We start from the raw sequence: 25,959 nt of genomic DNA, 5'->3' as shown, positions 1-25,959 counted from the left end.
AGAGAATTCCAGAGAAAGGGAGCAGCACATGAAAAATCTTGGCGGTAGGAGATGGGAGGAAGTAATCAGTAGTCAGGAGAGGCTGTGTGCATTAGCAGAGCAAAGAGGACGGGTGGGAGTGTAAAGGGAGATAAGCTCAGAGTTGTAAATTGGAGAGGAGTGGGTAAGGGCTTTGTAGGCACAGAATGGATTCTGAAAGAGAAGGGAAGCCAGTGAAGGGCAAGTAGGAGAAGGCAGGTGAACATAGTGCGTTTGGTGAGGAAGATGAGCCAGGCTGCAGCATTGAGGATAGACTGGATTGGAGAGAGGCATCTGTCGGGGATGCCAGTCAGGAGGAGATATAGCAGTCTAGTCTGGAGATGACCAGTGAGTGGATAAGGGTCTTAGTAGCATCTTGGGTGAGAAAGGGTCTGATCCTGAAAATATTTTTTAAATTAAAATGGCAGGTTTGTGAGAGGTGCTGAATGTATTTTTTAAAGGAGAGGGAGGACTCAATGATTACTCCAAAACAGCGCACTTGTGGGCTAAAGGAGATAGTTGTGCCATCAATAAAAAATGAAATTGTGGGAGATGAGGTTGTGCAGGAGGGTGGGAAGATGATCAGCTCAGTCTTAGACATGTTAAGTTTAAGAAAGCACTGGGACATCCAAGAGGAGATAGCAGAGAGACAGTTGGAGATATGAGTGAGGAGAGTGGGAGAGAGGTCCGGGAAGGAAAGGTAGATTTGAGTATCATCAGCACAGAGATGAGGGTTCTATGCATATACACACACAAAAAAAAATTAAATAAATAAATTAATTAATGACAGTGCTAATCCAAATTTTGATCCGATTGTCCGCTTGGGCATTATCGTTCACTAAACGCAAGTCACGCATCGGTAATGAGGTCATTATGTCAAACCCCTTTTCATCCCCTTAGGGGAGGTTTATTAAACTTCTAATTAAGTAGTTTTCCTACTTCCCACCTGCAGAATACCTATGTTAAATTTCATCTTCCTAACATATCGGGAAGTAAGATAATTAGTGATGAGTGAGTGAGTGAGTGAGTGAGTGAGTGAGTTAGGGTTTTAGCATTTTTGTAGTTTATTAAATTATACCCACTGGAGGTACAATCCAAATTTAGATCCGATTGTCCTTTAGGGCATTATAGTTCTCGCAACGCAAGCCACCTGCAGAATACCTATGTTAAATTTCAGCTTCCTAACATATCGGAAAGTAAAGGTGCCCATACATTTAAAGATTTATCTTTCATTCTGGCTATTTGGAACAAAAATCTGGTAATGGATGGCAGGAAATTACATGGATGGGAGAAAATTACAGTTGACCATTTCAAATGGTCAACTGTCATTTGCTCCAATCCATTATAAGATTTTTGTTCCAACCAGCCAGATTGGAAGATAAATCTTTAGGTGTATGCGTACCTTTAGAGAATTAGTGATGAGTCAGTCAGTCAGTGAGTGAGTGAGGACTTTCACATTTATATATACAGATAAAATGTCATAAAATCTCAATACTGTTTACTCTATAATACAATTTAACTAACAAACAGAGGATCACGTAGAATCTACAATGGACTCTGACCCACTCTCAACAGGCCAGCACTGTATATCTGCCTATCTGCTACTGTGGCTATCCTGCTTTTTGTTTTCTTTAATTATATTTATATTGTCTACATTTCAAGTAGAGCTGGTGTCCTAAATTTCTTCCCTGAGAACTACCTAGCCAGCCCTTTACTGAGAAAGCTGTTGATTCATATGGTAATCATGTTAATTTGTTTGAATTCATCAAATGAACGAACGAAACAACTGGGTTAACTATAGATTAAAACAATACACAATTATTTATTTATTTATTATCAGTTATTTATATAGTACACACATATTCCACAATGCTTTTCAGAGAATATTTGCCCATTCACATCTGTCCCTGCCCAGTGGAGCGTACGATCTATTGTATATTACCTACAACTTGTACACAAACACACTTAAACGCAGGGGCGTTGCCAGAAATTTATGGGCCCCATGGCAACATTTTGAAGGGGCCCATGTCATGACATCTCTCCACAGCGGTCGTTAATTTTATGCCCATAACAGTGCCTTAATTCACTTTCTGAACCATAGTTGTGCCATAGTCAATGTTATGTCCCATAATGTGATAGTCTATTTTCTGAATCATAGTATTGCCCTAGTTCACGTTATGTCACATTATAGGGCTGCCAGCACATATTATGCTACACAGTAACCCCAATTCACACTATAACATACAGTATCCCCAGTTCATATTATGCTAAAGTATAGAAGTCTATTCAGGAAGCAGTGAAAAGAGTGGAAAACTGAGCCTATGGAGAAGTTGCCCATGGCAACCAATCAGCTGCTCCGTACAAATGTATAGCATGCAAATTATAAATGTTACTTCAATGCTGATTGGTTGTCATGGGCAACATCTCCACTGGCTCACTTCTCCACACTTTTCACTGGTTCATGAATAGACCCCATAATGCTGCCACCAGTTCATATTATGCTACTCTATAGTGCCTCCACTTCATATTGTGCAACATTGCAGTGCCTCAGTTTATATTATGTAACGTTATCCAGTTAATTTAATACCACTGTTACGGATGAGGTTATTTGTGAACCTGGTCTAGGTCTGGTCTCTGGGTCTGGACTTGAGAGTTGCGGACAGAATTGTGCAGGCTTAAGATACGATCTCCTCATGCAGACATGGCAGTTGACTGAGGAACGCAGGAGAGGAAGTGACCAGCTATTTGGGTACTGAAACACTGGTGGCGTGAACCACCAGTCCATTGGATAGCTGGATGGTTACTGATAAAGGAAGTCTATGAAGACTAGCAGTAGGGATGCTGGGAGTTACCAGCAGACAGATTGCCAGAATGTTTTCCAGATGCTGGATGGAAAAAACAGAGTAGAGTTTGCTATGAATGCTATGTGGAGTCAGCAAGGTAGGTTTTCCGAAGTGCTGGACGGAACCAGCAGCACAGGTTGTCTGAGAATGCTGTGTGATGTCAGCAAAGTAGGTTTTCTGAAGTGCTGGACGGAACCACCAGCACAGGTTTTCTGAGAATGCTGTGTGATGTCAGCAATGCAGGTTTTCTGAAGTGCTGGATGGAACCAGCAGCACAGGTTGTCTGAGAATGCTGTGTGATATCAGCAATGTAGGTTTTCCAAAGTGCTGGATGGAACCAGCAGCACAGGTTTTCTGGGAATGCTGTGAGATATTAACAATGCAGGTTTTCCAAAGTGCTGGACGGTATCAGCAGCACAGGTTTTCCGATAATGCTGTGTGATGTCAGCAATGCAGGTTTTCCAAAGTGCTGGATGGAACCAGCAGCACAGATGCCACAGTGGTATTCAGAACAGTCTTAAGATGCACTAGGATGGCACACCTATGCACCTGGACATGCTGAGATGTAATAGCAGTATGGCCCTTTAAGAGCAGTCAGGGAGTCAACTAGTACTGAGATGGAATAAGTACTTAGTCAATTACAGCTGGAGATTCAGGAGCTCTACACAGACTGAGAGACAGCAAAGCACTGACAGCTCACCAGTGCTGGGACTTGGAATTTATACCTTCTGCTCTCTGCTGACTGGCTGAAGGATTCACCTGATGAGGAAGTAATTTCAGATTGGGCCCAGGAAGGTCAGCTGACCAGGAACTGTCATGATGACATCCATAGCTGGTTTTGGAGGGAACTCCGGTGTGGTGAGGCCTAGGGAGTTTGCTAAGGCCCTTGGATCCATTGGTGCTGACAGGGAAGTCACAACATAGCAGCTGACCGTGCAGGATGTCAGGAAACTACACAGATGACAGAGCATGCCAGGGCTTGCGGTGGAGTTAAGACAGAGTGCAGCTGGGTAGCACTGAAAGCCTCTATTTTGTGACATCCCCATTACAATGAGCAGGTCTAGGGGCATAACTAGATATACTGAAGGTTCCAAGGCAAAAGTTTATAAGGGCCCATATGTACCACCCAGTGGTGAAAAATGCACAAACCACTTTTATCTTTGACAAGAAAGGGGGGCAGTCTCAGCTCTGGGCCCCATAGCAGCTGCACTCCCTGCACCTATGGTAGCTATTACCTTACTTACATGCTAGGGTTAATTTTGTTAGGAGCCAATTAACCTACCAGTATATTTTTGGATTGTGGGAGGAAACCGGAGTACCCAGAGGAAACCCAAGCAAGCACAGGGAGAATATACAAACTCCACCCAATTAGGGCAATGGTGGGAATTGAACCCATGACCTCAGTTCTGTGAGGCATTAATGCTAACCAATACACTGTCCATGCTACAATCTTAAAAAAAAGAAAGAAAATGTTTGAAAGTAAAAATTATCATATTATGAAATAAGGTAATTAAAAAAATGTGATCTCTTTGTATCTAACAAAATAAATTAGAGATGTGCACCGGAAATTTTTTGGGTTTTGTGTTTTGGTTTTGGATTCTGTTCCGCGGCCATGTTTTGGATTTGGACGCGTTTTGGCAAAATCTCCCTGAAATTTTTTTGTCGGATTTTGGTGTGTTTTGGATTTGGGTGTGTTTTTTTTAAAAAACCCTCAAAAACAGCTTAAATCATAGAATTTGGGGGTAATTTTGATCCTATAGTATTATTAACCTCAATAACCATAATTTCCACTCATTTCCAGTCTATTCTGAACACTGAACACCTCACAATATTATATTTAGTCCTAAAATTTGCACCGAGGACGCTGGATGACTAAGCTAAGCGACCCAAGTGGGCGGCACAAACACCTGGCCCATCTAGGAGTGGCACTGCAGTGTCAGACAGGATGGCACTTAAAAAAATTGGCCCCAAACATCACATGATGCAAAGATAAATAAAAAAAAAGAGGTGCAAGATCCCACCCACCCTTATGTTGTATAAACAGGACATGCACACTTTAACAAACCCATCATTTCAGCCACAGGGTCTGCCACACAACTGTGGCTGAAATGACTGGTTGGTTTGGGCCCCCACCAAAAAAGAAGCAATCAATCTCTCCTTTCACAAACTGGCTCTACAGAGGCAAGATGTCCGCCTCATCATCATCCTCCGATTCCTCGCCCCTTTCACTGTGTACATCCCCCTTCTCACAGAGTAATAATTCGTCCCCACTGGAATCCACCATCTCAGGTCCCTGTGTACTTTCTGGAGGCAATTGATGGTGAATGTCTCCACGGAGGAATTGATTATAATTCATTTTGATGAACATCATCTTCTCCACATTTTGTGGCAGTAACCTCGTACACCGATCGCTGACAAGGTGACCGGCTGCACTAAACACTCTTTCGGAGTACACACTGGAGGGGGGGGGGGGGGGGGGGGCAACTTAGGTAAAATGAAGCCAGTTTGTGCAAGGGCCTCCAAATTGCCTCTTTTTCCTGCCAGTATACGTACGGACTGTCTGACATGCCTACAGTGATGCTGTTACTCATATAATCCTCCACCATTCTTTCAATGGTGACAGAATCGTATGCAGTGACAGTAAACGACATGTCAGTAATTGTTGACAGGTCCTTCAGTATGGACCAGATGTCAGCACTCGCTCCAGACTGCCCTGCATCACCGCCAGCGGGTGGGCTTGGAATTCTTAGTCTTTTCCTAGCAGCCCCAGTTGCGGTAGAATGTGAAGGAGGAGCTGTTGATGGGTCACGTTCCGCTTGAGTTGACAAGTGTCTCACCAGCAGGTCTTTGAACCTCTGCAGACTTGTGTCTGCCCAAAAGAGAGATACAACGTAGGCTTTAAACCTAGGATCGAGCACAGTGGCCAAAATGTAGTGCTCTGATTTCAACAGATTGACCACCTGTGAATCCTGGTTAAGCGAATGAAGGGCTCCATCCACAAGTCCCACATGCCTAGCGGAATTGCTCCATTTTAGCTCCTCCTTCAATCTCTCCAGCTTCTACTGCAAAAGCCTGATGAGGGGAATGACCTGACTCAGGCTGGCAGTGTCTGAACTGACTTCACGTGTGGCAAGTTCAAAGGGTTGCAGAACCTTGCACAACGTTGAAATCATTCTCCACTGCGCTTGAGTCAGGTGCATTCCCCCTCCTTTGCCTATATCGTAGGTAGATGTATAGGCTTGAATGGCCTTTTGCTGCTCCTCCATCCTCTGAAGCATATAGAGGGTTGAATTCCACCTCGTTACCACCTCTTGCTTCAGATGATGGCGGGGCAGGTTCAGGAGTGTTTGCTGGTGCTCCAGTCTTCGGCACGCGGTGGCTGAATGCCGAAAGTGTCCCGCAAATTCTTCGGGCCACCAACAGCTTCTCTTGCACACCCCTGTCGTTATTTTTAAAATTCAACACCACCAAATTCAATGTATGTGCAAAACATGGGACGTGCTGGAATTTGCCCACATGTAATGCACGCACAATATTGGTGGCGTTGTCCGATGTCACAAATCCCCAGGAGAGTCCAATTGGGGTAAGCCAATCTGCGATGATGTTCCTCAGTTTCCGTAAGAGGTTGTCAGCTGTGTGCCTCTTATGGAAAGCAGTATTACAAAGCGTAGCCTGCCTAGGACGAGTTCGCGTTAGCGAGATGATGCTACTGGTGCCGCCGCTGCTGTTCTTGCTGCGGGAGGCAATACATCTACCCAGTGGGCTGTCACAGTCATATAGTCCTGAGTCTGCCCTGCTCCACTTGTCCACATGTCCGTGGTTAAGTGGACATTGGGTACAACTGCATTTTTTAGGACACTGGTGACTCTTTTTCTGAGGTCTGTGTACATTCTCGGTATCGCCTGCCTAGAGAAGTGGAACCTAGATGGTATTTGGTACCGGGGACACACTATCTCAAGAAATTCTCTAAGTCCCTGTAAACTAATGCCGGATACCGGACACACGTCTAACACCAACACAGCTGCCAAGGCCTGAGTTATTCACTTTGCAACAGGATGACTGCTGTCATATTTCATCTTCCTCGCAAAGGACTGTTGGACAGTCAATTGCTTACTGAAAGTAGTACAAGTGGTCTTCCGACTTCCCCTCTGGGATGATTGATTCCCAGCAGCAACAACAGCAGCGTCAGCAGCAGTAGACGTTACACTCAAGGATCCATCGGAGGAATCCCAGTCAGGAGAGGACTCATCAGACTTGCCAGTGACATGGCCTGCAGGACTATTGGCTTTTCTGTCTAAGGAGGAAATTGACACTGAGGGAGTTGGTGGTGTGGTTTGCAGGAGCTTGGGTACAAGAGGAAGGGATTTAGTTGTCAGTGGACTGCTTCCGCTGTCACCCAAAGTTTATGAACTTGTTAATGACTTCTGATGAATACGCTCCAGGTGACGTATAAGGGAGAATGTTCCTAGGTGGTTAACGTCCTTACCCCTACTTATTACAGCTTGAGAAAGGCAACACACGGCTTGACACCTGTTGTCCGCATTTCTGTTGAAATAATTCCACACCGAAGAGGTGATTTTTTTGGTATTTTGACCAGGCATGTCAATGGCCTTATTCATCCCACGGACAACAGGTGTCTCTCTGGGTACCTGACTTAAACAAACCACCTCACCATCAGCATCCTCCTTGTCAATTTCCTCCTCAGCACCAGCAACACCCATATCCTCATCCTGGTGTACTTCAACAGTGACATCTTCAATTTGACTATCAGGAACTGGACTGTGGGTGCTCCTTCTAGCACTTGCAGGGGGTGTGCAAATGGTGGAAGGAGCCACCTCTTCCTGTCCAGTGTTGGGAAGGTTAGGTATCGCAAGCGACACACTTGGACTCTCCTTGGGGATTTGTGATTTAGAAGAATGCACAGTTCTTTGCTGTGCTTTTGCTATCTTAACTCTTTTCAGTTTTCTAGCGAGAGGATGAGTGCTTCCATCCTCATGTGAATCTGAACCACTAGCCATGAACATAGGCCAGGGCCTCAGCCGTTCATTGCCACTCTGTGTCGTAAATGGCATATTGGCAAGTTTACGCTTCGAAACGATCGTTAGGAGATCGGACGCAACCACTATGTGTCCTGTCTATTAGTTAGCTTAGCCACTGTTAATACGTTGCGAGTCATGGTTATTTAGGTAATTGTGTCTGTGCCTTAAGATAATAGAAGCTGCCGCTGCCGCAGTGGGTGTAGCTGCACGCACACCACATCGGACACGGCCCTTCCTGCATACTCAGCCACACGGGTGACCTCATACAGGAGAGCCGCGGTCAGCGGTTTCGCTGATACACGCGGCGTGAGAGAGCTGAGGGCAATGCCGCAATACGTCCCCGATGCTGAGCCACAAAGTGTGGGGTCCCGCCTAATGGTTATAAGTGTGTGAACGGCATTATACTGAGGGGACATATCACGGTCTCAGTGTGAATGAGGGTGCGTGCAGTGCACCGTAGAAAGTATAAATACATTCGTCAGCATATATATATATATATATATATATATATATAAAAGGAAAAATATATGTATGAATGAGAATACTGAACAAAGGTTCCACCATTATTGGTGAATAAAAGTTGCATGACGAATGTGTTATATATAGAAAAAAAACCTACAATACATCACACATGGGTGTGCAATTGGTGTTTATATATTGGCCCTCATTCCGAGTCGTTCGCTCGGTAATTTTCCTCGCATCGCAGCGTTTTTCTGCTTAGTACGCATGCGCAATGTTCGCACTGCGACTGCGCCAAGTAATTTTGCTATGAAGATAGTTTTTTTACTCACGGCTTTTTCTTCGCTCCGGCGATCGTAATGTGATTGACAGGAAATGGGTGTTACTGGGCGGAAACACTGCGTTTTATGGGCGTGTGGATAAAAACGCTACCGTTTCCGGAAAAAACGCGGGAGTGGCTGGAGAAACGGAGGAGTGTCTGGGCGAACGCTGGGTGTGTTTGTGACGTCAAACCAGGAACGACAAGCACTGAACTGATCGCAGATGCCGAGTAAGTCTGAAGCTACTCTGAAACTGCTAAGTAGTTTGTAATCGCAATATTGCGAATACATCGTTCGCAATTTTAAGAAGCTAAGATTCACTCCCAGTAGGCGGCGGCTTAGCGTGTGTAACTCTGCTAAAATCGCCTTGCGAGCGAACAACTCGGAATGAGGGCCATTAAGCGCACATATAGGCAACAGCCACACAGAATAGTGTATTCTGTTTCTTGAAGAAACAACTGTTACATTATTTATAGTGAATAAAAGTTGTATGGTGAATGTGTTATCAAGAACTCTATAATACATCACATGTGTGCGTAATTGGAGTTGATATATGAATCACTAATAGGGTTCATTAGCATATATTACAAAGCACCCTCAACATCCATTATATGCACACACAGTGTGAAGAGGGCAGCAGCACAGGGATATTAAGCAGCAATTAAATCATCTATGTAGTTATATTAAATACTATTAGGCACTTAGACAAATGAAATTGTTCACCACCTATATATTATTAGTCAGTGATGCGCACACTGTAAACATGGAGTGACACTCTAATAGTAGTGATGTAATGAAATTATTTAGGAGTTTCTCACTCCCAGATACAAAGGTATCATCATAAAACATTTGGCAACAAGTATTGCTACAAATATTGCAACATTGTTTAAGACACTGGAGACAGTGAAGAAATACAACAACTACAGTGGCTAAGCTTTTTAATTCACTATATATATATTTTTTTCACATTCTTTTCACATTATTTTCACAATTTAATTCTCATGCACCATATTTCACTTATGTTTTAAAGAATCAAATAAAGGTTATATTTTAGAATTTGTGGTCATCTATCATATTAGATACTTGACTTTAAGAAAGTATTACAGTCCAATTGTGCCCATCATAGGGAATTTCCTTTTTTTCTTTGACTCTCAATATATACGTCATTCCTTGGAGCACCTCCCAATATGTAAAATGTATATACCTGTATTATGGAATATAAGGGAAAGGACACATACTATACAGAAGAAATAAAAAATTAAAACAGGTGTCTGTGCGACCCTTCATCTACCTTGGAAATATAGCTCACTGAGGTCTAACCTCAGATTTAGGGTCAGCACGACCAACACAACATTAATACATTTAAGTACAGTAAATTTAAGAGGAAGAGAGGATACTTAAATATGGCCAGTTTCAGTCTCACAGCTGAATTACTTAGTAGGAGGGAGAAGTGGCACAGTGAAGTTGGTACGGTTTTCTCTGATAAGGGTGAGAGCTCTTCCAGACATAGTTCTGATTGGAATGAAGATCTTCAGTCTCTGAAATACCTACTGACTAAGCAAATGAAGACATGGTGGGAAATGACCACCTTTGATAATTATATCAAACATAAAATTACCTCTAGGGGCCTACGACCGAGGCTATTCCCAGCATATGAATTGGTCACCGAAAATCTAAAAATAGATTGGGAAGACATTCTTAAAAAATGTTCACATGATCTTATGTTAACATTGGTTAAGCATGATAACCTGCTTCTGGAACAATATAGCAAAGAAATTTAAACCCTGACTGACAAATTAAAATCGTATGAGCAGGAGGTTCAATTTCAGAAAACCTTTGAAAAATCTAAGATAGAATTGAGCAAATTGGAAACAGAAATAATCGAACGCAAAAAAGTAAATTTGCAAGGGATAGGCGAAATTATGCCCAAAACCAGGTATTTAAATGGAATTGGAAAAAGGGTCCCCCATATCAAAACTCCAGAAGAAGACTGTCACAAAGTTATACATCCACGGATCTAGATTCTTCAGAGGTAGAGGATGGTAATCAATCCTTCCAACTAAAATAAAACTTACCCTCTCACTCTAAAAGGGATTTTTTAGATTCAGACCCAGGAGCATCAGGGGACAGCATAGGAGGAAGATCAGGAGAGGCAAGAAACACACGGAACAACGGAAGATGGAACAATCAAGGTCCACCCCGCTATCGTAAAAAGACACAGAGGAAAAAATAGGGGATAACACAATGGAAGAGGATAGGCTGAGAATTATAAATCTCTCAGATATTGTTCTAAGTGAGTCACATATTTCTGTTTTAAGTAAAGGCATCACATTTTCCCCAAAGAGGGATTTCGATAGATTTAAATGGGAGAAAGACCTCCACCTTTTTGGGAGGAAATTGCTATTGAAGAAGTTCAACTCTTCTAAAAAATTTAGTATTGAACAAGACCGGGATTTGAATAATATATGGAGTGATCTGGAATTAACAACTGAGGATTCTGATGCCATCCAGATACTGCAAGAACTTATGGATCAGGATGAGGGTCCCAAATTAATGACTAGGCCGATATGTAAAAGGAAGGGAACCTTTTTCCCACAAGGAAACATCTGCCCTAAAGTAGGTACCTTTATGGAGTTGGTATCCAAAGATTTGGACACACTGTGGAAAACAAAAAAGTCAGGATGTCATCTAAATGACAATATGACCAAAGAGGAAAGGAAAGCCCTCCATAAAATGTAAACCTGGGACAATGTCCAAATTAAACCTTCTGACAAAGGAGGCAATATAGTCCTTTGGGATAAAGATCTGTACCTTAAAGAGGCTAGAAAACAACTGAATGACGCCCTGTGTTATAGGCGTTTACCATCAAATCCTATGGAGACATATAAGAAACAATATGACCGGATGATAACAACAGCATATGACACAGGCATCATAAACAAAACCGAATTAGAATTTCTTGAGGTGAAGGAACCCAGGACCCCCACATTCTATCTACTCCCAAAGGTCCATAAAGATGAATGAACACCACCGGGCCTCCCTATAGTGTCAGGGATTGATGGACTGACAGAACAAGCCAGTAAATATTTAGACACTCATCTGAGAAAATGTGTTACTACACTCCCATCATATACCAAAGACATGACAGATGTCTTATGTAGACTGAATGAAATATGTGCGGATAAACAAACCCTCCTCACAACTTGTGATGTAGAATCACTTTATACGAGTATACAACATGGGGAGGGCATATCTTCAGTCAAATATTTCCTTCAGAAAGAAGGAAATACTCAATTTGGAGAATTTTTACTGGAATTATTGACATTTGTCCTTCAGAAAAACTTTATTGTCTTTGATGACAGATATTATTTGCAGGTGCGGGGCACAGCTATGGGGGCGGCTTGTGCCCCCACTTATGCAAATATATACCTGGGATGGTGGGAGGAGACTTGTGTTTTCTGTGAATCAATGGATAACTACACCCAACACGTCTTGATATGGTTAAGATATATAGACGACCTGCTGATACTGTGGAATGGCCCCAAGGATAAGTTTAAAGAGTTTATCAACATATTAAATAACAACACACTAAATCTGAAACTTACGTACGAAATTAGTGACTCAGAGGTGACCTTTCTAGACCTAAGAGTGAGGAGGATGGAAGATGGTCGAATTGGCACAGACTTATATAGAAAACACACAGCGACCAATAGCGTTCTACACAGATCCAGCGCACATTTCCCCCCGGTACTGAAAGGAATCCCCAAAGGGGAATTCCTGAGAATGAGGAGAAACTGTTCTGGAGTAAGAGAATTTGAACAGAGAGTGACGAAACTCAGTGACAGACTTCTCAAAAGAGGATACTCGAAAAGAGCAATCAAGAAAGCAAGATATCAAGCAAAACAGCTGGATAGAAATCAACTCCTATATCCAAACAAAAATGAGGTTAAAAAACCTGAAGTGATCAGATTTGTGGGGGATTTCTGCTCAGAGTGGGAAGAAATACAGGGAATCCTGACCATACATTGGCCAATTCTAAAATTAGATCCTGACCTGGCCAAAGAATTGGGACCTAAACCGTCCATGAGTTGGAGGAGAGCAAATAATTTAAGAGACAAAGTAGTTCACAGCCATTACAGTTCAATAAATAAGAATAAATCTATGAGAAGAGAGAGAGCAATTACAGGATCACACAGATGTGGAGAGTGCAAGGCATGTGAATTCATGGTAAAAACAACTGAATTCAGGGACAAATATGGCAATACACACACAATTAAGGACTACATAAATTGCAAGACATTAGGAGTAGTTTACTGCCTCACCTGCACCTGTGGGAAAAAGTATGTTGGAATGACGACGAGACCCCTTAAACAGAGAATGCTGGAACATGTGGGCTCCATCAGAAATTGTCAAAAAGACCACAATAAATTCAAACAATTAACAACAGTGGCTAAGCACTTCTATGAGAGACACGCGGGCAATACAACAGATCTCAAAGCCTTTGGAATTGAACGAGTTCAATTGGGGATTAGGGGAGGGAGCCTTACACAATAACTGCTCAAAAGAGAAAGTCGGTGGACATTTTATTGGATGGACTCCAACCTAATGGACTTAATGAACACATTAATTTTTCAGCCTTTTTGGAAGGATAGGATTATAAGAAAAATCAGTAAGAAAACACAGGTTGATGGTTAATGGGCAGGAGGAGAGACCTGTAGACCTCAAAAATAAAAGAAAGTGGTAGGGACAATCACTCATCATTGAGATAGACTAAAGAACCAACACATTTGACACTTTTATTTAAGTTTAAGTTTATTTGGCACTTTCACAGTAATTTGGTTTGGATTTACCATCACATTGTATCACGGTTTTGAAGCTTAACAATACACAATTATCAGAACACACTAAGAGACAGTCACACACTGATCAATAAACAAATACATATAATATAAATACACATAATCATTATGAGGATCATTACATCACTAGACATATGTTAAAGGATTTACACTGTGTTAACTAATACCCCCTTTTATTTTATAGGGGGACACATATAGCACTTCAGCACAATAGGGTATAGTTTATTCACAAATCTTGCTGCCACGTCGATCAATTAAGGTCTTAAGAGAGGGCAATAAATATCTCCCCGTGGGACACATGTCTAACATCAGGTACCCACAGCCCAGGCATAATAAGATACAAATTCATCAACCGCAATAGAAATAAGCTATCTCCCCAGGAGTTCATCAATTGTAGAATGAAAGAAAAAAGTTAGAGATACAAACTTATCAACAGTAATTGGAATAGGGACAAATCATCTCCCTATAGGCCTATTTATCATTATAAAGGAAAAAACTAGAGATTTCTAAATAAGATACTCAAGAACATTAAATAATAAATAAAAAGGGAAATAAGGACTACAAAAACTGGAATTAATATCCAAGAATATAAATTATTATATCTCATTATAAAACCAATCCCAAATGGAATGTTTGGGACAAGGGGCATAAGGTAAGAGTATTAGGGACATCACTTACGCTCCTCTCCGAAATTGGGTTATATTGAAATCCCATATAATATTAAATAATTTTTGTAACAATAAGGCCCTTCACAAAATGGAAGAATGGGTATCAATTGAACAATCTAGCTACAAAATAGATTAAATTCTGAAAACTATTGGACAAATTGATTACATTCTGGACCATTTATATTGTTCAATTTAAAATAGGGAAACATCTTAAACTTTATAATGAAACAATATGGGATAGGCCATTATAGAATATATATGGCAATCATGAGAAGGGAGAAAAAATGCTCCTAAGACCATTATGTTTGTATAATGTTAGTATCATAATCAGCAATTAGAATACAATTACAATATTGGTTTTCTAATTTTATTTTTATTATTTTTTATTTTTATTTTTTATTTTGGAAAATATGGATAGGCTATTGGACCTGTCAATAAAAATGACTGACGAATGAGGGACTGAGACAGGGGATATAGTGTCCGCAAACCCGGAAATCGGGTTTCCTATGATTAAGCAGATGCGAAACGATCGTTAGGAGATCGGACGCAACCACTATGTGTCCTGTCTATTAGTTAGCTTATACCCCTTTTCCACTAGCTCAAAAAACACGGGTAAATGCACGGGGGCACGCATTTACCCGTGTTTTTTGCAAGTGGAAAAGGGTAAACCCGGATCAAGTGACCCGTGAATCCTACCCGGCTATCTACCTGGGTAGGACACGGGAATGATCCGGGTAGGGTTGTAGTGTAAAAGGGAGCTGTGTCGATGCGACACGGCTCCCGTTTACACTGTATGGAAGGGCGGGGCTGGGAGATCATGTGATCTCCCTGCGCCGCCCCTGCCGCGTCACTAGAAGGGTCACCAACCCGGCATATGCAGGGTTGTGACTGCTGATGGGAAAGGGGCAGAGCACGGGTTGCAGCAGGGGGCAGCTCCCGTGTCAGGCTCCCGGCTGCGACCCGTGCTCGTAGGTGGACAAGGGGTATTAGCCACTGTTAATATGTTGCGAGTCATGGTTATTTAGGTAATTGTGTCTGTGCCTTAAGATAATAGAAGCTGCTGCTGCCGCCGTGGGTGTAGCTGCACGCACACCACATCGAACACGGCCCTTCCTGCATACTCAGCCACACGGGTGACCTCATACAGGAGAGCCGCGGTCAGCGGTTTCGCTGATAAACGCGGCGTGAGAGAGCTGAGGGCAATGCCGCAATAGGTCCCCGATGCTGAGCCACAAAGTGTGGGGTCCCGCCTAATGGTTATAAGTGTGTGAACAGCATTACACTGCGGGGACGTATCACGGTCTCAGTGTGAATGAGGGTGCGTGCAGTGCACCATAGAAAGTATAAATACATTCGTCAGCATATATATATATATAAAAAAGGAAAAATATATGTATTAATGAGAATACTGAACAAAGGTTCCACCATTATTGGTGAATAAAAGTTGCATGACGAATGTGTTATATATAGAAAAAAACCCTACAATACATCACACATGGGTGTGCAATTGGTATTCTTTTGCATATTCAATTGTGAGTTTTAGATGAAACGGTCCTTTATCTCATGGTTTGATTATCCGACTTGTTATGACTCCCTACCAAGATATAATAAATGTTCAGCTACATTATTTACACAGTTCTATCATTTTTCTTTACATTTTCTGTCACTATGAAGACAATAGATATCTCCCCAAATGATGTCCTTCTGTCACTTACACATGCATAAAATCATTTCCTCTCAGCAGTCTAGAATTTGCAGCTATTGTAAATCATTTTAATACAGAAAATAATATATTAAAAGGGCATGAAAAAAGGGGCCATATGAATTACACATTATTAATGATAGATTGTTTGACAGAGAATAAAATTAAGCAGGAATAATTTATCAAACACTTTAATTTGTAACTGCCTATTATCACAATGCTTTCATTGATCTCCAAGCAAAGATTGTCTCTTCATCCTTTGTAAACCTTATGTGTATTTGAAGAGTGGGTACAGTGAAAATAGTCAGAGCCTTTACCGGATATAAGATTCTTTAAACATTACCATATTAAAAAGATGTTTAAAACATTACAACTTAATAAAACAGTTCATTTTTGTCAAGTTATTGAAGCTCTTTAGTTAATGAATGAGAATACAAATGGAATTCACATTTCTAAAAGAATATTGGCTTTGTTATGAAAACTATGCTGTGTGATAGCTTGTGTAGGTAAAAATGTAGAAAACTGAAAACTGTGTCACACTTCATTTAATAGACATTGGATTAAGAGTAGGAAGTTAAATCATTATCCCGGTGCCATTTGTTTTGGAGAAATACAAAAGAAGTCTGTAAATTACTTTAGTTGAACAAGTGATTTAAAATTACATTACATGAAATTCAAATAGGTGCTATATACTCTACGTGGTGTATTTACTAAGGGCCTAATTCAGACCTGATCGTAGATGTGCTAAATTAAGCACATCTACGATCAGCTACCCAGAAATGCGGGGGGACGCCCAGCACAGGACTAGTCCGCCCCGCATGTCAGGCCCGACCCCCTTGTCAATCAGACAGAGGCGATCGCAGGGCTGAGACAGCCGTCGGCTGTCTAGCATGTGCCGGCGCACTGCGGCGCCTGCGCATACGCAGTTCAGACCTGATCGGCTGCTGTGCGAAAATGCACAGCAGTGATCACGTCTGAATTAGGCCTTAAAGCTTCTAAAATTGAAAAGTGGTGATGTTGCCCAGAGCAACCAATTGGATTATGTCTATTATTTTCTAGGATGCAATAGACAAATGTCAGACAGAATCTGATTGGTTGTTATGGGTCACACCACCACTTGTCATTTTTAGAAGCTTTAGTAGATTTACCTCTAATGGTTAAATAAGTTAATGCTAAAATTCTAAATAGGGAGAACTTTTTTTTCGTTCTGCTCATTTTACGTGTTGATTGTAGCCATCCCTGTTATTGTTCTTGTATAACTAAATTTTGGCTGATATAGACATAATACTGAGGAAAACATATATTTTTCAGCTAGATATTACCCTGGGAAAACATCTGCCGTTACTGATAGAATATATTCATATGGTTAGCTTTCCAAATTAATAATCTGTAAATAACACATGAAAATATACTGTATTAACAATTTAATGAGTAGCATACCTGTAAAACTGAATGATAAAACTTAATTGCCTTTTTCTCATTCACAACTATTATTTTTAGTTTATAATTAAAAATAGCCTTAAAGATACTGTATCAAGACAGTGACTGAGGGGAACATTTACTAAGCAGTGATAAGAGCGGAGAAGTGAGACAGTGGAGATATTGCCCCATCAACCAATCAGCGGCCCTGTATCATTTTATAGTATGCAAATTATAGCTGTTACTTCAGTGCTGATTGGTTGCCATGGGCAAATTCTCCATTGGCTCACTTCTCCACTCTTATCACTGCTTATTAAATGTCCCCCTGAGTTTTTAATTTGCCTGTACATTGTTGCTTGTTTTGAACTGGTTGTGATTTATAGTGTTACAATAAAGTAGGCATAAATTGCATCCATAAAAATACACAATTTGTTTAATATCCAGAGACAGGCATTTTCACATACCTTTTGTTGTGTATATTTTAGACTAAATCAGACCATGGTATTTGCGTAATTCTTCAATGTGCTGCATTACAGAGGGGGCACTCTGAATCAAGTTTAATATATACAAGTGCTATGGCACTTTATACTCATTTGTTGTCAGTGGTATTTTATTTTGCTAAGCTATGAATGCTTATATGGGCAGGTGATTTAAAGATGGATGCTAATAGCTTTGCTGCTAAAATATGCTAATGCTGTAGGAGACTGCTAAAGACTCAATTGGGATGATTGCAGCATAAGCCATCTGCGTAAGCCTTAAGGTGTGTACACATGGTGAGATCCTTGCTATGCCCGATTTTGAATATGTGATTTCCCTTGAACTCCCCCAGAGCCCAGATAGCACAGATAGTACAGATTTTGACTATCTGTGCTCGAGATTTTGTCTATGTTTGATTTTGACAAAGTGCCAATTTTGACTATACCTTGTACTAGATAGTACACTACATAGTCAAGATTGACTTGCCTGCACAGTCTATCTAGCCTTGCGATACCGACCCCGCAGGAGTGCGCATCGGGATCGAATCGGTATCGCAAACTGCCTAACACCTTGAGATATGCACTAACTTTCCTTAAGATTTTGACTATTTAGTCAAAATCTTACAGATTTATCTCACCGTGTGTACACACCTTAAGGCTACTTAGATTGACCACCTGCATCAGAAGACACAGATCCAGGCCTTGGCACTCCCAGAAAATGGGAGCGAGATGCCCCAATTTTCAGAAGCACAGCCATTCGCCATGCCCTCCATACCCCCAAATGGCTGCAGCCTTTCAATTATGTTGTGGATTAGGGGGCATTGCGCATGATGATGCAAGACATGTTCCGAACATTCATAAAGCAGTCCACCCACCACCATACAACTCTGGATCAGGCTCATGGACTGAATAGTATTCCTCCAGACCACTTGATTTATTTGAGCCATACTCTATATTCGATAATGAGAGTGTTTTTATTTCTAATATTTTTTTAAATGATTGGCTTCTGTCACACAAAAGGGTCCTAGAATGTTCTCAAGTGCCAACATGCCCTGTCAGTCATCTGTTAGGTCCAACTTTGCATGAGCCCAATTATATTTAATTTCCTTGGTTTACTAAAAGTTGAATATGGTTTTTTTTAAGTAGTGTATCTAGATTAAAGAAAAATAGGATTTTGGTACTTACCAGGTAAATCCTTTTCTTTGAATCCATAGGGGGCACTGGAGTACTCTTGGGATATGGACGGCTTCCACCGGAAGAAGGCACTGAATAAATTAATTTTTGAGACTACTCCTCCCCTCCATATCCTCGAGCACTTCAGTGTTTTTTACTGAGCCGAACAGGATCGATAGAGAGATTGACCAAAGGAGAATTACATATAATCTCACGGACAACAATAAAGTTGACACAAAACGTAACAGACAACTAAACAGTTGACACCATAACTGATTAACCCTTGTTAAATTTAAACCAGTCGTGAAAGTGTGTTACCATAAGAACCACTGAACTTCCTAAAACAGGTAAACTGCTCTGGGTGGGCGCCCAGTGCCCCCTATGGATTCAAAGAAAAGGATTTACCTGGTAAGTACCAAAATCCTATTTTCTTTATCATCCACTAGGGGTCACTGGAGTACTCTTGGGATGTACCAAAGTTTCCTCCGTGGTGGGAGAGCTGTTTGGCACTTGTAACACTAAACGGCCAAAGCTAGATGCTGATGCCGCGAAAGTATCAAACTTGTAAAAGCGCACAAACGTGTGCACTGAAGACCAAGTAGCCGCACGGCAAAGCTGTGTCATAGAAGCCCCACGACTCGCTGCCCATGACGTTCCCACAGAACGTGTGGAATGAGCTGTTACTGAAGTAGGTGGCTGTAACCTAGCATAAAGGTAAGCCTGACGTATGGTCAGTTTGATCCATCTGGATAAGGTTTGCTTAGAGGCTGGCCAACCCCTCTTAGCCGCATCATAGAGAACAAACAACGTATCCGTTTTACGCACAGTAGACGTTCGGGATACATAGATGCGCAATGCGCGAACCACATCCAACGTTCCAGAATCTCCTGTTAACACAGGAACTACTATTGGTTGATTGATGTGAAAAGACGACACTACCTTTGGTAGAAAAGCGGGATTCGTCCGAAGTTCCGCTCTGTCATCATGAAAAACTAAATACGGTGACTTGCACGACAAGGCACCCAGATCTGAAACACGCCTAGCCGAAGCTAAGGCTAAAAGAAAAATCGTTTTCCAAGTGAGAAATTTAATATCCACTTGTCGTAAAGGTTCAAAGTAATCGGACTGTAAGAAATCTAAAACCAGATTCAAGTCCCATGGTGCTGTAGGTGGAATGAAAGGAGGCTGTATCCTCTTTACACCCTGTAAAAACGTATGTATTGACGGCAACGAGGCCAATTTCCTTTGAAAGAAAATTGACAACGCAGATACCTGCACCTTTAGTGTGGAAAGACATAGTCCTCCATCTAACCCCATCTGTAAAAATAACAAAAGACGGGATAAATTAAAAGATGATGTCGGAAATTTCCGAGCTTCACACCAACTTATATAAGTACGCCAGATTCTGTAATAATGAGCAGCCGTAACCGGCTTCCTAGCTCGTACCATGGTTGGTATAACAGACTCAGGAATGCCCTCTCTTCTTAAGATGGCCTTTTCAACAGCCACCCCGTCAAACGCAGCCGCGCTAAATCGGGGTAAAGGAACGGACCCTGTTGTAACAGGTCCGGACGTAGTGGGAGTGGCCACGGATCGTCTGCGAGTAACCCGAGGAGATCCGAGAACCAAGCCCTCCGAGGCCAATGAGGCGCTATTAGTATGACTGTGACGGACCCTCTCTTGATCCGTTTTAGCAACAGCGGGAGCAGCGGAAACGGTGGAAACAGATACACAAGGCTGTACGGCCACGTGGCTGTGAGAGCATCCACCGCCACTGCCCCTGGATCTCTTGTTCTGGACACATATCGTGACACCTGATGATTGTGGCGGGATGCCATCAGATCCACCTGAGGGTACCCCCACTTCTGGATCAACATCTGAAATACTTCTGGATTTAATGCCCACTCTCCTGGATGAAAATCCCGACGACTGAGAAAATCTGCCTCCCAGTTGTCCACTCCCGGAATGAACACTGCCGACAATATCACCTGGTGATATTCGGCCCATCTGAGGATCCGAGCTACTTCCCGCATTGCCATGCGGCTTCTCGTTCCTCCTTGTTTGTTTATGTATGCGACTGCCGTCGCATTGTCTGACTGCACCTGAACAGTCTGAAAACGAAACATGTACACTGCTTGTCTTAGAGCATTGTAAATCGCCCTGAGTTCCAGAACATTTATGGATAGCGATCTTTCGTGATTTGCCCAGAGGCCCTGGAGCCGATGACTCTGAACTACAGCTCCCCAACCTCTGAGACTTGCGTCTGTTGTCAGAATTATCCAATTCACGACGCCGAATCGTCTCCCTGCAGATAGATTGTGTATTTTTAACCACCAGAGAAGAGACACCCTGACTTGTGGCGACAATCTCACCCTGTGGTGCAACTGTAGATGTGATCCCGACCATTGCGCTAACACCTCCAGTTGAAACGGACGTGAGTGAAACCTTCCGAACTGAAGTGCTTCGAAAGCCGCCACCATTGTGCCTAAAAGGCGAATGCACAAATGTACTGAGACTGTGCGTGGCTTGAGCACTAATTGCACCAGATGACGAATGACCTGTACTTTCTGTTGTGGCAGGTAAACCTTTTGTTTTACTGTATCGAGAATCATCCCTAGGAATTGAAGTCGCTGACACGGAATTAGATGTGATTTCTTTAAACTGACTATCCAACCGTGCTGAACTAGTACATTGTACGTTAGCAAAGCATGCTGGAGAAGCAATTGTTGAGACGGAGCCTTTATGAGTAGATCGTCCAAATACGGAACAATTATTACCCCTAGGGACCTGAGATGAGCTATCATCACGGACATTACCTTGGTGAATACCCGAGGCGCTGATGAGAGGCCAAACGGGAGAGCCTGAAACTGGTAATGGTCTCGCCTTATCGCAAACCTTAAGAAACTCTGGTGAGGTGGCCAAATCGGAATGTGTAAGTACGCATCCTTGAGATCCAGTGCAATCATGAATTCCTGCGGCTCTAACCCTGCAATTATTGACCTGAGAGATTCCATCTTGAATCTGTGGTAAGTGACGTAATGATTGAGACCTTTTAGGTTCAATATTGGCCTGACTGAGCCATCTGGTTTTGGTACCAGAAACAGACTGGAATAATAACCCTGCCCCTGTTCCTGCACGGGGACCGGAATTACAACTGCAGCATTCAGCAGAGACTGAATGGCAACCTGCAGAACTGCTTTCTTGTCGTCCGCCACAGGCAGTCCTGTCGTGAAAAATCTTCCTGTCGGAAGATAATCGAACTCTATTTTGTAACCCTCTAATACTAACTTGCGGATCCACCCATCTGTGGACGTCTGCAGCCACGCCCCCTGAAAGCTCTGAAGGCGTGCTCCCACAATTGGAGATCCGAGATGGGCTGGGAGCCCGTCATGCCACTGGTTTGTTAGTGGTCTTAGTGTCTTGACGACGTGCATTGGATTGTCGAGCACTACGTCCCCGACCTCTTCTACCAGGCGTGACTGCTCCTGTGCCCTGCCCACGAAAGGGCTGAGTTCTAAAGGATTTGAACGCCGGACCAGAATATTTCCGTTTAGGTATAGTTGTAGGCGATGGAAGAAACACAGACTTTCCTCCAGTAGCCTCAGAAATCCATTTGTCCAATTCAGGACCGAAAAGCTTCTCGCCATCATAAGGCAATGCCTCTATACCTTTTTTAACCTCCGTCTCCGCCTGCCAAGAACGCAGCCAAAGTGCTCGTCGTACTATGACTAGCGATGAGGACAGGCGAGAAGTAAGCTGACAGACGTCAGTAGAAGCTGTACATAGATATTCAGCAGCTTCCCAGATTTGATCCGCGAGAAGTATAAGATGGTCATCTTGCAGAGCCGACTTGAGCTCTTTTATCCATACCATTAAAGCTTTAGTAACCCAAATGCCAACCAACCCAGGTCTCAGCAGCACTCCAGCTGCTGTATACATGGACCTTAGCATAGCCTCTATTTTACAATCTGCAGGGTCTTTAAGCGTAGTAGCAGTTGGTACTGGTATGGTTAACTTCCTTGTAAGTTTGGATACGGATGAATCCACCAATGGTGGGTTCTCCCAAGTAGCTGTCATGGACTCTGGAAACGGGTAACTCGATTTAAATCTACGAGGAATAGAAAACCGTTTATCCGGATTTTTCCGTGATTCCAGTAACATTTTATTAAGAGATTCCGAAATAGGGAAACACATCGGAGATCTCTGTCGTTTAGTAAAAACTACCTCATCATTCGTCAGGGGCTCCTCAGTTTCCGTAAACTCCAGCAACTGACGTACTGCTCTGATGAGATTGTCAATACCTGGGCTGTCAAAATCGTCACTATCTGACTGTTGCCCTATTTCGCCCTCCTCATACTCCTGTTCAGTGAGGTCTAGTATCCCAGAGACTGGAGAATTATTAGGAAAAGGAAATTTATCTTTTCCACTCAAGGTGGGCCTCTGACCAGATTGAGACTCTGGTAACTCAAATGGTCTCATTTTAAACTCAGATCTTGCCGCCTCTCTTTCTTCACGAGAGGCGGCCAGCTCTGATTGTAAACCAACTAATACATCTGCAAGTAAAGCCCATGGAGGGTCCAGAGATGGTGGTTTTACTTCTGAAATCGTATTTATGGCTGTATTAACAACACATGCTGTACATGTGGTGGATCCATCAGGCAACACACTCTTACAGACATGACATGAAAAATGTTTCTTAGATTTTGCTGGTGTCTTACTCATTATAAAAGACAGACAATACAAACTACACACAGACAGACTGCACGACTCAGTAATAACACCAAAGTTCCTGGTATATATCAGGCAAGTGCAGTGCCTGCCAGCAATAAGAAAACTGACCCCAAAATTCCCCTAGTACCACTCTTAGCCGAGATGTAATAAAGGAAACCTGGAACAGACAGGAGAACATTAACATATTAAGCATGCCAAATACTGCCAATGTCTCCCCCCCCCCACTCCCACGACCTCCGTGTACAGCACCGGGTCGGGGCCTGTGGAAGTCTGCATAGGGCCGTGTGAGCGGCCTGTACCTGTAGGCCCAGGCAGCGGGAACTCCTCGGCTGCTGCGGGCGGATAGCGGAAGCAGCGAGCGTGCTGCATAGAGCCCTGGAGCGGCCTATGCACACGCGCTCCCGCCCGCCACACACATTTTGCGGAGTGTCTGTGTAGCCAGGCAGCGCTGCTGCGGCGCCGGGGAGCAGCGGTCTGGTATTTAAGATGCTGGGAGCGGAGAGTGAGAGCGCGCCGCATGGAGCCGTGACGCGGCCCATGCACACGCGCTCCGGGCAGCGGTGAGTACCCAATACAATCCCCAACAGTGGAGCGGCAGCAAGAGCTGACCGCCCCTAACATACCTGGACCGTGACCAAAGTCTATGACGGGGCTTCTCATCCAAGCTCCGTCCAGCTTTTTGCAGGCAGCCTGCAGGTGGAGTGAGGGAGCTCTTTACAGAGAGGTCCGACACTCACGGCTGTTCTCAGCCGCTTCCACTGTCCCTGACCCACGCCTGTTAGAAGGGGGGAAAGGACGTGGAAATCCTTGAAAGAAGAAAAACTTAGGAACTAAAAAAAAAATTCCAATACTTCGTGGACGAGCTCCACTATGCCTTCTAACTGTGTCGAGCACAGAAAAAACACTGAAGTGCTCGAGGATATGGAGGGGAGGAGTAGTCTCAAAAATTAATTTATTCAGTGCCTTCTTCCGGTGGAAGCCGTCCATATCCCAAGAGTACTCCAGTGACCCCTAGTGGATGATAAAGAAACATTTTTCTCTCACACTACCTGTCATTATAAAGGCCTGCTACTGTAGGTCCACAAAATATACCAAATAGGAAATTAGGCTGTTTCTACTTATATTGTAGAACACTGTAAATTTGAAGGGTTCCTATGTGATATTTTGTCAGAATGATTAGTCTATAGTTTTAATGCTGAGACCTAGAAATAGAGATGTGTGCTGGCTCATTTTTGCTGGTTTTTGTTCAAATTCATCATCCGGTTTTGGTTTTGCCAAAGCTGCCATCAGTGGTTTTGGATGTGGATCTGTATTTATTTTTTTTTATATGAAAAAAAAGAGCTATTTCAGTCATTTCCAGTCAATTTTGGCCATATAACAATATTGTTTTCACCTTTTCACCAATATTGGACAAAGGCTGCAGCAATATGGCAGGTGAAACTTATACCCCTTTCACCTCTCCAATGCTGAATCCCACCTGGGAATTGGAAATGGGTCCTTCCCATGTGGAATCTGGCATTGGACCCTAACAACATGCTTCCCTACCCGGCAATATGCTGTGTCAGGTTGAAATAGTGGCAGGGGGCGGAGTCGGCAGTGGGGGTGGCACTGGGAGATGAGCTCATCTCCGCGCCGCCTCTCCCTATGTAGTGAACCGGTTCCGGGTCACATCGAACCGGCAACCTGTTCACACTGTCACTGACCCGGTATTCAACCCAGCAATAACCGTTCTTATAAACCGGGTTGAATTACTGCGTCAGGCGCACAGTGACCCGCGTCGACCCGGCAATATACTAGGTCGATACTGGATGATTTGTGTGAAAGTATCTTAAGTGATAGAGCTGCGGCACAAAAACACAGCACATTACACGCATAGTAGTGTCAGTCACATCAAACCGCACAGTAGTACCCAGGGGCGGATCGGCTCTTGGGCTTACCAGGAAGATTTCTGGTAGGCCGATGTGTCTTAGTGGCCTGTTTTGTGTGTTGTCATGTGGCTCCACCCCTCACATGACAGGCAGGCCACCACACACAGGACACTGTATTGTCCTCATTCAGTCTGTTATTCCATCTCTGCAGTACTGCAACTCTGCCATCCTTCTATTCAGTACTGCCATGGCTACACGGTATGTTATACGTCTTGTGCTGCCCATGTTGGGCCATTTCTACTAAATTTTACAGCACACACACAGGGTTACACTGTACTGCAACACTATGCACAAAAGGTTACACCGCACTGCACCAGCACACAC

This window comes from Pseudophryne corroboree, chromosome 4 (genome assembly GCF_028390025.1).
Source record: "Pseudophryne corroboree isolate aPseCor3 chromosome 4, aPseCor3.hap2, whole genome shotgun sequence".
Classification (NCBI taxonomy): Eukaryota; Metazoa; Chordata; class Amphibia; order Anura; family Myobatrachidae; genus Pseudophryne; species Pseudophryne corroboree.
This window is presented reverse-complemented; position numbering follows the sequence as displayed.